This window comes from Anser cygnoides, chromosome 11 (genome assembly GCF_040182565.1).
Source record: "Anser cygnoides isolate HZ-2024a breed goose chromosome 11, Taihu_goose_T2T_genome, whole genome shotgun sequence".
NCBI classification, from domain to species: domain Eukaryota; kingdom Metazoa; phylum Chordata; class Aves; order Anseriformes; family Anatidae; genus Anser; species Anser cygnoides.
The window spans coordinates 15,132,363-15,147,032 of NC_089883.1; the positions used below are offsets into that span (position 1 = coordinate 15,132,363).

Below are 14,670 nucleotides of genomic sequence, written 5' to 3' on the forward strand. Positions count from 1 at the left end.
TACAAATCTAGATTATGGGAGTATCAAAGTCTAAAAGCCTACATGTATACATGATAGTATAAGGCAAAGTTATGTATTTTTATATTAGACTAACTTAGTAAGACAACCCAGTGGGTCAGAAGGTCTCTATTCATCGCAGTACGCACCACCCTACTGCTGGCCCATGGCACGAGCAATACAGCACATGCTATATTTTCTACTAATCACAACAGTTGAACATCTAATTCTCCTGGAACATACCAAGCACTTCTTCAGTGGACTGCTACCTGCTAAAACCTTCTTAAGCAAAAGGTAATCAAAAACACAAACTGAGTTGTCCTTCTAGTTACATTTCTTATTTCCCAAATTATGAATGCAAATTGAAGTGTCATCTTTCACAATCAGTAACGACGGCACCACACGGCAGGCAGACAACTGTGCAGGCATTAAGATCAACAAAATATGTTTTACTACAAACTCACAGTGGCACTTAAACCAGTCGTTCGCCGTTGCCACCTTATGTAATTATCCTGTAAAAGCTCACACTTTCCAAAGAAGTCCACCCTCTCTATAGTGCTCCATTGCTGTCTGTTTGTAACTCATTTGTACCAGGCTGCTCTCAAAAGTGCTTAAGAGGTGCTATTTATATTTTTTCTTAGAACACTAGGCTGATTCTCCACCAGCTCATTGCAGAGCAGCTGACTAACCTGTGGGTTGCATGCCTGAAACATGGTCATATGGCACAGCAAGGCCTTTATCAAACTCCTTGATGGACAAGACACTGAAGATGCCATCACTGACCGGTTGCTTTCCCATTCCCCTGAGAACACTGTAGAGAGGTGCTTCAGGGAGAATTATCACTGATGTCCAAATATCACACACACGAATGCTGAACTAGAAGTTGTGTTTCATCAACAACTTTAGAAGGGAGCAGCATGCACTCTTCTGGCAGCCAGAAACAGAACAACAACAACAAAACAAAAGCAAAAAAAAAACCACTCTGTTTTGATCAAATAAGCTTAAAGGTGAAGGCAACAGCAGTAAACAAACTGCCCATTTCAAGTATTAACTTCTAGTCTCTGAGTACAAAGATATCAGCTTAGGGGTGTCCAAAAGAAAACAAAGTCTCAAGTACTACATGCTGTCTGGGGTGGCTAGTCAGAACTGTTTAAGCGTGAACAAGCAAACAAGAACTATAAGCCTTCCATCACTTATAATACAAGACACTTAACACTATTCCAAAGAACATTCTTTATTCTGTGTGTAAAATGTGCATTGACAGTTAAATGCAAGACCTTAAACATACCGTGCCCTAAGAAAAGCCCTACTCAGCCACAAGGCCTATATATACATACCACACATTCTGATAAAATAATAAAAAAAAAAGCTTACACTTATATGCTGTGAATTTTTGCTGAGATTTTTTTTTTTTAAAGATATCATCTAGTGTCCAAAACCAAGTCTTAAAAATAAGCCATTTGAAAACCAGTAAAATGAAGGTGAACTAGGACCACCTTTGGAATCATTAATAAGCATCAATCATGCTATTTGCGGTTCACACAGTCATACAGGAACATCATCTATTTTGTTCCGTATCCAGCAAGCAAGCACCTTCAAGCAAAATTATGTAAGAAACCAAAATATTCGACTCTAAGATTTGTTTATAGGACAGTCAGTTTATTAGCAATTCAACTAGTTTGCTTTCCAAGTCAAAAGGCATATTTGCTAACTCGCATGAATGTACCTTCAAGATGAAATATGAATTACAATGATATGGGAATATCACTGTTCTGAACAGAACCAGGGCAGCTTTTGGGCAACAGAAGCAAAGAGCTCGACTGAAACTAGTTATAACGTGGAAGTCATTAGCCTCAGGAGTAACAGCCTCTGACACAGCAGTCAACAACTCAACGCTTTGAAGAGGCCTTCCAGGCGCTTGCTCCTTTTTGGCAAGAACACCACAGAACAAAGTTGAAAACAGGGAATATGAGTTTCTGTTGAAGCCAGAAGAGGTGAAGCAACATGTCAATGTGACGCCCATCTATAAGAAGGGCCGGAGGGCAGACCCGGGGAACTATAGGCCTGTCAGTTTGACCTCAGTGCCGGGGAAGCTCATGGAGCAGATTATCTTGAGGGTCATCACGCGGCACTTGCAGGGCAAGCAGGCGATCAGGCCCAGTCAGCATGGGTTTATGAAAGGCAGGTCCTGCTTGACGAACCTGATCTCCTTCTATGACCAAGTGACGCGCTTGGTGGATGAGGGAAAGGCTGTGGACGTGGTCTACCTTGACCTCAGTAAGGCTTTTGACACCGTTCCCCACAACATTCTCCTTGAGAAACTGGCTGCTCGGGGCTTGGACTGGCGTACGCTTCGCTGGGTTAGAAACTGGCTGGATGGCCGGGCCCAGAGAGTTGTGGTGAATGGAGTCAAATCTGGTTGGAGGCCGGTCACTAGTGGAGTCCCCCAGGGCTCGGTACTGGGGCCAGTCCTCTTTAATATCTTTATTGATGATCTGGATGAGGGCGTCCAGTGCACCCTCAGTAAGTTTGCAGATGACACCAAGCTAAGTGCGTGTGTCGATCTGCTCGAGGGCAGGAAGGCTCTGCAGGAGGATCTGGATAGGCTGGAGCGATGGGCTGAGGTCAACTGCATGAAGTTCAACAAGGCCAAGTGCCGGGTCCTGCACCTGGGCTGCAACAACCCCAAGCAGAGCTACAGGCTGGGAGATGAGTGGCTGGAAAGCTGCCTGGCAGAGAAGGACCTGGGAGTATTGGTGGATAGTCGGCTGAATATGAGCCAGCAGTGTGCTCAGGTGGCCAAGAAGGCCAACGGCATCCTGGCCTGTATAAGAAGCAGTGTGGCCAGCAGGTCGAGGGAAGTGATTGTGCCCCTGTACTCGGCTCTGGTGAGGCCGCACCTCGAGTACTGTGTTCAGTTTTGGGCCCCTCGCTACAGGAAGGACATGGACGTGCTCGAGAGAGTCCAGAGAAGGGCGACCAAGCTTGTGCGGGGTCTGGAGAACAAGTCTTACGAGGAGCGGCTGAGGGAGCTGGGCTTGTTTAGCCTGGAGAAGAGGAGGCTCAGAGGCGACCTTATCGCACTCTACAGGTACCTTAAAGGAGGCTGTAGAGAGGTGGGGGTTGGTCTATTCTCCCACGTGCCTAGTGACAGGACGAGGGGGAATGGGCGAAAGTTGCGACAGGGGAGGTTTAGGTTGGATGTTAGGAAGTACTTCTTTACCGAAAGGGTTATTAAGCATTGGAACGGGCTGCCCAGGGAGGTGGTGGAGTCACCATCCCTGGAGGTCTTTAAAAGACGTTTAGATGTAGAGCTTAGGGATATGGTTTAGTGGAGTACTTAGTGTTAGGTCGGAGGTTGGACTCGATGATCTTGAGGTCTCTTCCAACCTAGAGAAATCTGTGAATCTGTGAATCTGTAAACATCCTTTTGCTAGGTTCCTCTCTAAATCAAGTGCTTCCATTGTAGAGATAAGCCCTTTTAAGAGGGTCCCTTGGGAGGATAGCAATAAACATCTTCACAGGCGTCAAGAGCAAAATTTACACAATACCTGAGATACAGATGTATTTTATTTATTTAAGCAAAACGTAACTGCTTGAAAGGATTATCTATATCCATCAAAAGAGCAGAAAGTTGCTTACACTCAGACAGTTAAACAGTTTTGAATATATTTCTGGTAATTTAAGAGCATGCATGTAAATTAAATAGCATAGAGAGAATAAATGAAGATAAAAATAGCTTTTCTGTGGAAGAGTTAAGCCAATATAAGACTGATTTTTCCAAAGCAGCAGATTATTTTAAGCATTTCATCCAGATTCGAAATCACACTGGCAACAATAATAGGTCAAACTACCAACTAGGCTGTTTAATCCAGGCTTGCAGACTTCTGCATATTCGCTCCGTTTTCAAACAGTGAAATGATATCATATTTTGAAGGACAATTTTTTTTTTTAAATATTTTTATGCCCGAGTTTACAACCTTTAAGAGCATACTTGCTTTAAAGCATTGCTTCATTAATTCAAAGCAGCTACTCAAAGTTCCGGCTACGTCTGTCACTTCTTGGCAGCAACCCCCATGTAGGATGTGATAAACAACTTGACAGAGCTGTTAATTTAGTCATTAAGTGACACAGCTAGGATATGACCTACTGGGTTCATCTACTGTGGTCTAAGTATTACTCAGCATTTCCTTATTCTTTTTCAAGTGGCATATAGACACAGTATAGAACACGTCACTCATTTTACACCGCAATATATTCTGCCCATTCAAATGGAAAAAAAGGAATTGTTTTCTTTAGGCAGTGTATTGGCATTACATTGCTAATATCACCAAGTGGGTCTTTAGAATACTCTTTTTTTTTGCCTTATAATATTTAGTGGAAAATTCAATGCTTAGCCTATCACTACTTGAATCTACTTTCTTAATTCAGTTACGTTTCTACCTCTTAAGTGCTCTGTTCTTGATCCCACCTACTGTAATAATACCCCGACAATTTTTTCTCATGAGCAAACACAATTTGGAATCATGAGATTACCATCATTTCTGTATAAATTATCCTTCTTTATCAATGTTTGTGTCATGGAGATAAAGTTTACAGAAAAAAAGATTAATAAATAAATGAATAAATAAATAAATAAAATGGTGAGGACAGCAATAATAATCCAACATATATCCCTCCCTACAAAGGTAGTCCCACAGAACTGTGATACTTCCATTATATCCAAATAAATGCTAGATGAGTGTATACAACAATTTACACACTACCTACGAGTCAAACGATGCCTTCATAAAACATGTCAAATTGAAAAACAGCAGATCATGTCACCTCCTCCCAACATACTTCAATAGCTAATAAAATAAGATGTTCATGCTCTTCCAACCTCCATCACCCGCTTAAAATTTATTGTGAATACACGTACCAACCATAGTTTCCAATATCTAGAATACCAAAGGATTTTCGAATGCTGTTGCAGCAACCTTGAATGAGCTTAGTGCAAGCTCCTTTAAGTTACTGAGAGCAGCAACTGAATAGGGAGGAAGGAGAAAGGAAGGAAAAACGATGTCTTGACACTTAACCATTTCATGTCATCACAAAAGTTTAATGTTCCTTGTAATAATTTTTTTTTTTAACATCAAGGTTTCTGGTAGACCCAACAGGCTCCTGTGTTTTTATAACAATATAGATTAAAAAAAAAAAAAAAAACCTACTTTTTCAACATGAGAAAAACAACAAATGACTAACAAGAAGAACTCCAGGTAAGAAATGTAGAGTACCAGAAAGAGTAACAGTAAAGGAAAGAGACAAAGTAATAGCAAACAGAAGGCTCAGTTGCTATCAGAAACATCAACGCTGATGAAAGCAGAAAAGCTAAGCAAGGATAGTGTTCTTGCACCTATCAAGCCAACATTTCTGAGGTGTTCAGAATTTCTGTATGCCAGCTGGGTTCACACTGGCAGAGTTGGGAGTTCTACCCAGCCATGTGTTACTCCAGCAAGCCTTCATCACAGCCCTCTCACATTTCAGCTCTAACTAATTTGGAAGGATTCAAATACATTCACAGAAGTGTTACACATGAAAAGACAATGGATACATGCTGAAAATGAAAGTTGTTAAGACTGATCAAGATCTGACTACTTCACTCTATGAGGGAAGTAACCTGAAAATCTAGGAAAAATGATTCCTCAATGCCAGTTCTCTCTCTCTCTGTCTAATGGAGTAGCATCATAACAAAACAGCCACGAAATACGAGAGCAGAGAAACTGAGACAAGAAAAAGCTAACATTCATCAGCCATTGGTTCAAGCAAACATCACAATGTTCATGTATTTTAAGCTTTAAGACTATTTCCATTCCCCCACAATAAATGCTCACAACTACTGGATAAGGAGGGGAGGACATTATAGAATGGTGTAATCCCCATGACAATTCCTGAAACTGATTTAAGCTTGAGAAAAGCCTCAGTCTCTGAAGATACCAGGATAAAAGCGCAGAGCAGCTACTACTATAGAGATAAAAAGGATAAGATCATAAAATGCTGCCGGACTTTTATAGGGCTTAACAGGATGCACACACATTGCAAGTCAATTATAAGATAATTAGTCTAGTACATTGCCAACTGTGTGCTAATCTCAGGTCAAACCTGTGCAAACCTTTATGAGCAAATATGCTTGTTAAGAGACGCTGGTGATGATCTTACTTAAAAGCTCATAGTCAAATCAGCAGACTCCTCAGTTGGTTAAGCTCCAATTCACATGTTTTATTATTTTTCTTAGCAGAGCCTATTTCAAAATGCACCTAAAACACTGGATCTTATGGCTCATAACCACAGTCTTATGGCTCATAACCATCTGCTCACATCTTCAAATGGGTTACTCACACAGATGAGGAAAATACTACATATGCCCTAAGTGTGGAAGAACACGTACTCTGCACCTACATACCTAAGTATATACGAGCAGATGTATATGGAACACACACTTGCACATAAAACTGAAAAAATATTGGGCTAGTATTTGTGACAGAAGTATGAATTCACAAGAAAAGATGTGTTGAACTCATGCTACCACTTTAATTTTAAGTTCACTATCCAGAAGAGGATTACCAAGTACATTTTCTACAGAAACCATCCCTCCAGAAAACTGTTTCTTAGTCCAGAATAAAGTGCCCTACCAAGACCTCCCTCACCTCAGCTCATGGACAAAAGCATTCAAGGAGAAAGCAGGTCAGCAAGGAAGTTCACTATATTTTAGATACTAGATTCAGCCTCCAAGAAGACTTAAGCCACCACACTTTGCAATGTACACAAAAATATCAGAGGGCAATAAAAACGTTACTGCATAAAAAAAGCAATGAGGTTATTTTCCAAGTGCAAGTGGGAAAAACAGTCTGTTATTGTTACTGCTTCTATTGATTATATCCAGCAACAAATGGGAAATGAACCTGAGATCCAATTTACAACTACAGGTATCATTTCCTACCAAAGCACGTATGACTCTAGCTTGGGCTTCCACTTGTTTCAGCTGGTATCAACCTTCAACAACTACCAGTTTGGCCACCTCAGAGACACTTACCAGGCAGACCTGCTTTTCTAAGATGAAAAACATCTTCCTTTAACGTTTTCTTAATTGGAAAGCAAGGGAATATGTAAAATGGGGATAGTCAGAATATTTGAAGTATACGTGCAAATCAAGCAGCTAAGCTCCAAATTGGGGACACGCTCTGACTTATTTCCCTGTAGGGTTTCTACCTACAAAAACTGTCCATTAAAAAAGAGCCTGCCAAGGCAGGCTGCAGGAAGCAGGACAACAAGATTTCGCAAATTTCACGTTCACCAATGATTCCAAATACACAGTCCGAAAATACCTTCTTCTCTGACCCCACCTTTAATGGAAAAAAAAAAGCACAACAAAATGATTTGATAGCAAGTTATGAAGCAATCATCCAACAGCCTTTTGAACATTTGCATCTTTTGCCCATGTGTAACCAGCACTAAAATTGTGCCTATCAGCTGGTGCTTGCTCTCTGAAAGTCCACAAAAACTTCTTTGAGAATTTTGTCAAGAGAACAGAAGAAAAGCAAATTAAAAACTTGGAACATTCAACACACATCCAGTATTTGAAAATCCCTTTACCAATCCAATGATTGAGAACTGGGACTTAAAACCAGTTCACCATTAACAATAACACTGTTTACAAAGACTACAGTTATTGCACAATAAAATAAAAAAGAGGGGTGACTAATTTATACACACAACAAAAAATCCACAAAGAAAACTCAGAATGGAGGGAGCAACACTCAAGAATTCTTGCAGCGCAAGACCTATTTCTGATCTGCTTGCCCTGTAAGACTAACGGCTGCAACCAAAGTTACATGCTGACCCAGTATTTATATTTGAATTGGGTTCACAATTGTTGCATGCATCAAGGTACAGTGTTGCTTTTAAAAAACACTATTCAACTATCACCACACCAAATACTATTTACCTTGTTCACTGTCTGATGCAAACATGTCTGCCTCTGCTGTTTTACAAACTGATAAAACTTTTAATGAAATTAAGAAAGGTTAAGATTTTATTTCTGGAGAACTGCTAGCCAATTTATTCAAGTGCAGTAGAATACGTAGCTTTTTAAAATTCATACATTATTGATAAGCAAATCACCCTCTCAAAGCCATACAATGGCAAATTTTCTCTAACATCAAACTTCTCGTTTTAGTATCTTGAACTGTCTGATACAGAAAAAACTCTGAGTCACGGCTGGAAATATCAGCTTCCTTGGACACTTTTGTATTAGTAAATTCCAAGGAACCACATTCCCATTAACTCTCAAAAAGTATTATATTGAGTTAGATTTCTGCAAAACAACCACAACATTAAACGTACCCAGGAAAACTTTCAGAGATAAGCTTCCGTTTTCCTTACATCCAGCATATGCATGCCAAGAAGAACTTGAAGCATTCCTTACTATTCATATTCTTCTCTGGCAGTGATTCCACTAGTGGTTACTTTCTCCTATTATTGGGTATTATTTTAGCTCATAATTGTACACAATAACTTCAGTTCAATTTCCAGTCCCCACATGCACTCTTCATTAATCTCCATATACTGAAAGAGACACAGCCTAGGCAAGCTTTAGATTCAGATTTACATTTTCCATGACTAGTTCAGTATGAAGCTTTTTCAGAAAGATCTTAAGTTAACCTCAGATACTAAAGCAGGTCTTACTGCCATCAGTGAACCAAGATCCCATGTGAAGAGGTCAGTGAATTTAAGCACAGTTTGTTCTCCCACCATTTGCTTACATTTTTGCTCACATTTGGAACTGCCAGAAGCACTGACATATTACTGACAGAGAAGAGGGAAATGATTGCAGACTGAGCAATACATTCAAGAAACAGGTCAACATGAATGAACTGAAAAAATTTCCTTGGGGAAATCTCCTTTCACAGCTAGGCATTCAGGAATATTCCCAATAGCATCTGTTATGTCTGATATGTAAGGAGTTACCAATCCAGTTCAATCAGTTGCACAGCCAGACACAATTAGCTTGACTGATATAAGATATGATACTTTTTAAGAATGAATTTCTCAAATCAAAACCTAATTAATATCTTTAGCTATACTATTTGATATCACACTTGATAACAGTGATTTGATACAAGTATCACTAAAGTGAGGAAATGGTGGCATTGCAAAAGAGGACCTAATACAGTTTTAATTCATAAAATTACACTAGTTACAACGTTCTTTCTGTTACGCTTGATTGTAAGAATTCCCTATACTTAGCTCTACCTATAAAACAATACGAATTAAAGAGTTGCTAACCATTGAGCCTTAAGACTTGCAACTATAATCAAGTAACTATTTACTCTTTAACAATTTTACATCATTTAATCTTGTCCTCAGACATGCTGATTTAATTATAGGCCGTTTTCAAGCTCACTAAAGACATTTTTCAAAGATTTTGGAGAGTAACAGGACAAAATTCCATTAGCAACCTTTTAGTATTATAAGCACTACTTCCAGATGAGAAGTCAGAGCCAGAGACACACTTAAAACAGTAATGTGTACAAGGTCAAAATAACTCCGACAAATTAAGAATCTAGAGCAGGATTTATCAACATTTTGTCTAAGGCCAGTCTTACCACTTTCAAAATGACATTCACTTATCAAAACATTACGGTATAGAAATAATATATCTGTTTAGTCTAGTAATGACTTTCCTTTGTTCTTTCTGCCACTTTTCTTACATGTATTAAGATGGAACAAAGTAATCTTCTCAACTATTTGTTCTCATACCAGTGAAAGGCACAGCCCTTTTTTCCTAAGGCTTAGAGAACTCATTTATTTTATGATATTATCCTCCAGTATCTAGGTTTCCTCCCTGGAAACTGTTTAAAAATAGTCAATAGCTGTAATGGTCAAGTTAGTCTCCTGGCTGTTAATTGCAGTGTTTACTTGGAGCTTTAATATTCATGCATTGCATTTAATTTTCACCTTGATTTCTCTTTTCACAAACACGGCAGAAGATATATGTATTCATATGGATTATCTAAAGAAAATACTATACTAATAAGTACAGGCAGCAGATAAAGGTTTTAAATTTCTGTAATTTCTTATCCTACATCATATTGCATAAAGAAAGGTAAAAGTAAACTGAACCTTACCTCAAGATTAAACTTCATTTCATAGAAAATAAGCCTGTCAGAGAGTATTGCTTGACCAAGAAGAATGTTTCCAGTAGCCAGGTCTGTAACACAGGAAACAAACAAGTTACTTTCTTATCCCCAGTCCATTCATTTCTAGTTTTAAAGTACTTTCTGCCAACAAACTGAAAAGGAAGCAACTCAGGAAGTTATGAATTTCCTCTTCTCTTTGAGAGTTGGAATTAGCATTGCAGAAAAAAAATAAAAAAATCTTAAGACAATCAAATTCAACCCAGGCTTCCAAATAATTCACACTTAAAAGTTCATAATAAATTAACTCTGAGTTTATAGAGTTAAATACCTTGAAATTGTCTAGTCTCTGGACAAAAAGCTTGTCAACATAAATAAAACAGCTACAGTGATCTACGACAGACTACTATTTTGCAATAACACTGCTTTTCTGTGGTTTAAGGTATCTTCATCAACTACCTTAGTGTAGAAAACAGCCCAGCAAAAGACTCTCTGGGCTATTTCCCTTCACAGTGACCTCCATTCACTGCAGAGTATCACTGCAGAAAAAATAAAAGTAAGTTAAAGGTGCTGTTTGTTTTTTTAAAAAAGAAGAAAAAATATTTCACTGTTTTAGTTGTTTTGAGGAGATGAGCTTTGTTACTGAGCTGGTTTTAGACGGTGCATTCCTTCTGCTTTGAGGGGTTTGCAGATCTGTTGCTTGTTTTTACTTCAAGCAAAAGCCAATTTAGTATGCAAACTTAATACTCATCTCATGCAGATGACCAAATCAGTTGGAACATCAAAATAAATTGCAATTTATCATTTTTTCCCTGCAGTGCTATGCAATGAACAACATCTTCCAAGTATGTCAGTGATTACAAGATTGACTGGTCACTCTTCCAGGCATAGAAATAGATCTGGACAAACAGAAGATGGCCTAAAGCTTGCTGCTACGAATCGCCTGTGTATGTTCCATGTGTGCAGACTATAGTCATAGCTGTTCGTCCTCGCTTTTAGATCTCTTGGAGTAGTCTCTTACTGCAACTAAAGAGAAAGTTCTGATCCACAACAGATATCCAAATTTGAAGATGGTTTACATATCAATTTAGAAAGACCAGGAAGTTAGAGAACAAAGTTATATGTGTATACACTTACACGATACAGAATGCCTTAACTGCCCCCAGCAACAGAAGAATCCCTATAATTTTTAAACAACAAAAAGCTGGCAAGTACATTGCTATAAGAATTAGTTAATCGTATTTCTCTTGCCTAGGCTGGTTAGAAAAGTGAAACTTTTTTTAAAAAAAACGGGACCTTTAATTAACATGCCAACTTTGCCAACACAGCTTTTAACTGGAGGTCAACAGATTTATTGCACGTCAGAGTAAGAGAAGCCTATATTAACTATTTCAGCATCCAATGGATCATCTGCACTGAAGGTGGCATTACAATAGTTTACTACTTTTCAAATCAGACATCTAAGCCACACATTCCATTTCTCAATGCAGACCAAGTCTCCGGTAATGTGCTAAGAATCTACAATTAAGCTTAATTATAACACACACCACTAGTCTGCACTACATGGATTTCCTGCTAAGATTTAAGGTCAGGATAAAAGCAAGTTCAGTGCACAGAATGTCTGCATATCTAATGCATGCATATCTAATCCCTTAATGTGGTTATATCAGTGTACAAAGAATTTCTCTGGAATGCAAATATTTGTATTACTGTAACATGTCAGAGTCCTGTTCTGTACAGACCATCAATTTGCCAGCCACTCTATTTCCTGGAAACCACTATTTACTTTTCCATATTTGCACATGCTTTAAATTTCTAAAATACATTTTAAACACAATTGTAAAGTATTTCCATCACTTTCAACATTTATACCTTTCTTCATCGTTAGTTATCTGTTGACAAAGGCATCATAATCCCTTTCAAATGTGAAGTTGTGAGAGCATCAAACACTAGGCTGGAAGCACCTTCCCTACTCAGAGCCTTCATCAATTGAGGCTGATACTTACCAGGCTTGCATCAAAAATCAATGTCTAAAGAACACCACATCTACAGGACTCTACCTGATGTAGCAGAGAAAACAGATAACCATCTCAATATTGCTGCTTTCTAGTTATGCCTGACAAAGTCCTCCAAACAAATTTTCAAATTCAATACAAACTGATTCATTCATCATTGTTGCGATAGTTGGGAAACTGCTTTGAAATCTGCCCTTTTCAGACGCAATTCTATAACAGAATTTAGTTCTGTTGCAAAGGAAAAATGAACTCGTTTTCAAGCTAGAAACTAAACATGATGTTAAAGTTTTCCTGCTCTGACAGAACTCAAAATAGATTCTTCTCTAGTGTATCAGAAGGGTCTATCTACTCACGCAGGTGTTAACCCGAAACTTAACTACATAGGACTGAGGTGAATAAACTGCCCTCTTATGTTTTACATCGACAGAAGCAACAAAACAATGCATTTGCACATACTGCCAGAGCAACCTAATGAGTAGAATATCATATTTCATAATTAAAACTCCTTTTAAAACACTACATTCAGTCATCTGCATATTTAATAGAAGAAAAATGAACGCATCATCTGGAGTCTTACGAAAAACCTGCTTACACTATGGTCTATTTTTAGGTTAGCTTGAAAAAGTATGACAGTGGGAAGAACGTTAATTTTTCAAGTGGGTTAGTTACTGCTGAAGTAGCCATACACTTTTCCTTTTCATTAAACTTACCAAGTGGCAATCAGAGCTAAAAAGAGTCTAAAAATGATTAATCACTGTTTATTTATTCTAGTGTCCTCACTTCTTGGAATGTAACCAGAGATGAAACTGAACTGCCCAAAAGCCCTGTCAGCAAATTAGCTGCCCTGAAACCTGGATTTACTCACAGTATGAGCCTATTTAGTAGCACTCAACCTACAGTGGGGTGAGGACGACGACTGCATAAAGCACCTCACTCTGCGAGTTTCCACAAAAAGCAACAGGGCTGAACATTTCAAATATTTCACTGTTGTTTTTTTTTAAACCATAAGTAGTATTGTCCATTGTGTACCCCTGCCCTTCAATTCCTACCCCCCCCCCCCCAACTTAGCTGCAGCTACATATCTGTGAAGGGGTTTTAGTTCAAATGCTAGTGATATTATTTACAGAAAAAGAAGGTTGAGTGAAAAAGAAAAACACTGAACTGGCACGCTTTCTGAAGTCCACTGCAGAATCCTACGCTGTGAATTACAGGTAAACTACAATTTTGCCCTTCATAGATACTTCCCAGGTAGTCTTCATTCTCAAAATTCATCGTGTTACTATAATTTACTTCAGTAGTATTTGCATTAGAGGCTCACTGAGACTGTAAGGATAAATTCCAGTATCCTGTTATACTGTTATTTCTGCCCACATATTTCCTTTGGGTTTATATGGGTTTTGCTATATTGTGTGCTTTTTGGTTTTGTTATTGATAGCCAAGCACTGCTGCAGACACCAAAAGGAAATCAAAATACATGGTCTATTAGACAAAGCATGGATTCCAGTGTTTTAGTCCTGTTGGCATTCATCACCATATTACATGAAGCTGATAATAGCTTAATATTTTTGAGCTATAAGTGGGGAAATAGCTCCTTCCCCCCACCCCTCTCACAACATTGAGAAGTTTAATCCTCTGATTGGAGATTTAATGCCTCAAAATTTTGCTCTGTGAAAAGAAGAACAGCACAGAATGACCATTTTAAGCTTGTAGTTCCTCCAACTTCCTTCAAAACCACTCTCACTAACTTGATTCCTTGGCATCCTGCATATTGATTTGAGCTCCAAACCCTAAAAATACGCACGCGAATATAGCTCCTATCCTCTTTTCAAGTGTTTCCTCTTTTTTCTTCTTCTAACTTGGTTCTAATCCTTAACCACAACAAACAAGTTGCATTCTGTAAAACAACATTCTGAAAACATGCTCACGCCACTACATGCACTCCTGGAGAGGGTCTGCAACATGCTGAGGTAGGACATGCACAGTTCAATGAGTTTTCAATAACATTGCAGAGTTTACAAGGGAACAAGAGAGCTATTGCTCTTAGTCAGCACTGTACAACAAAAAGATAGCCTGGACAGCAAAGCAGAAACTGTCCTCACTAGGCAAAGATGACCTACTGACCAGTATATATCAGTTCCTATATTCTAATTCAGCTACAGCACAGAAGAGATTGTACTAGCACACTCTGAAGCAAACACAATTTAAGTAGGACATATGAATGTAGCAGTGTTATCTGTAAAATTCAATTCTGTTTTAAAAGTTCCTTTTTGATGTAATGCTTGATATCTTTTCCACCTTCACTGACAAGGATCTCCATCCATTTCTATAAAAAAAAAAAAAACACAAACAAATGAACCCTAAAGAAGAATCACTCAAAAGTTTGCCTTGCAATGAAAGCTATGACCAGGCTTCTAGGCCTCTATTTCTCATTCTTTTTCACATACCAATGCTGAGTTAACTTCTACTGGTAAATGTAGCATTCA

General features: G+C 38.5%; 1 protein-coding gene across 1 annotated transcript in view; it reads right to left on the minus strand.

Moving 5' to 3' along the window:
- The window catches only part of TLN2 (talin 2), a 228,549-nt gene that overhangs the window by 163,508 nt on the left and 50,371 nt on the right, over positions 1-14,670 (minus strand). The window contains exon 3 of the mRNA XM_048081274.2: positions 10,164-10,246. The gene's annotated coding sequence lies outside the window, so the exon portion shown is untranslated. The remainder of the gene's footprint in view (positions 1-10,163; positions 10,247-14,670) is intronic.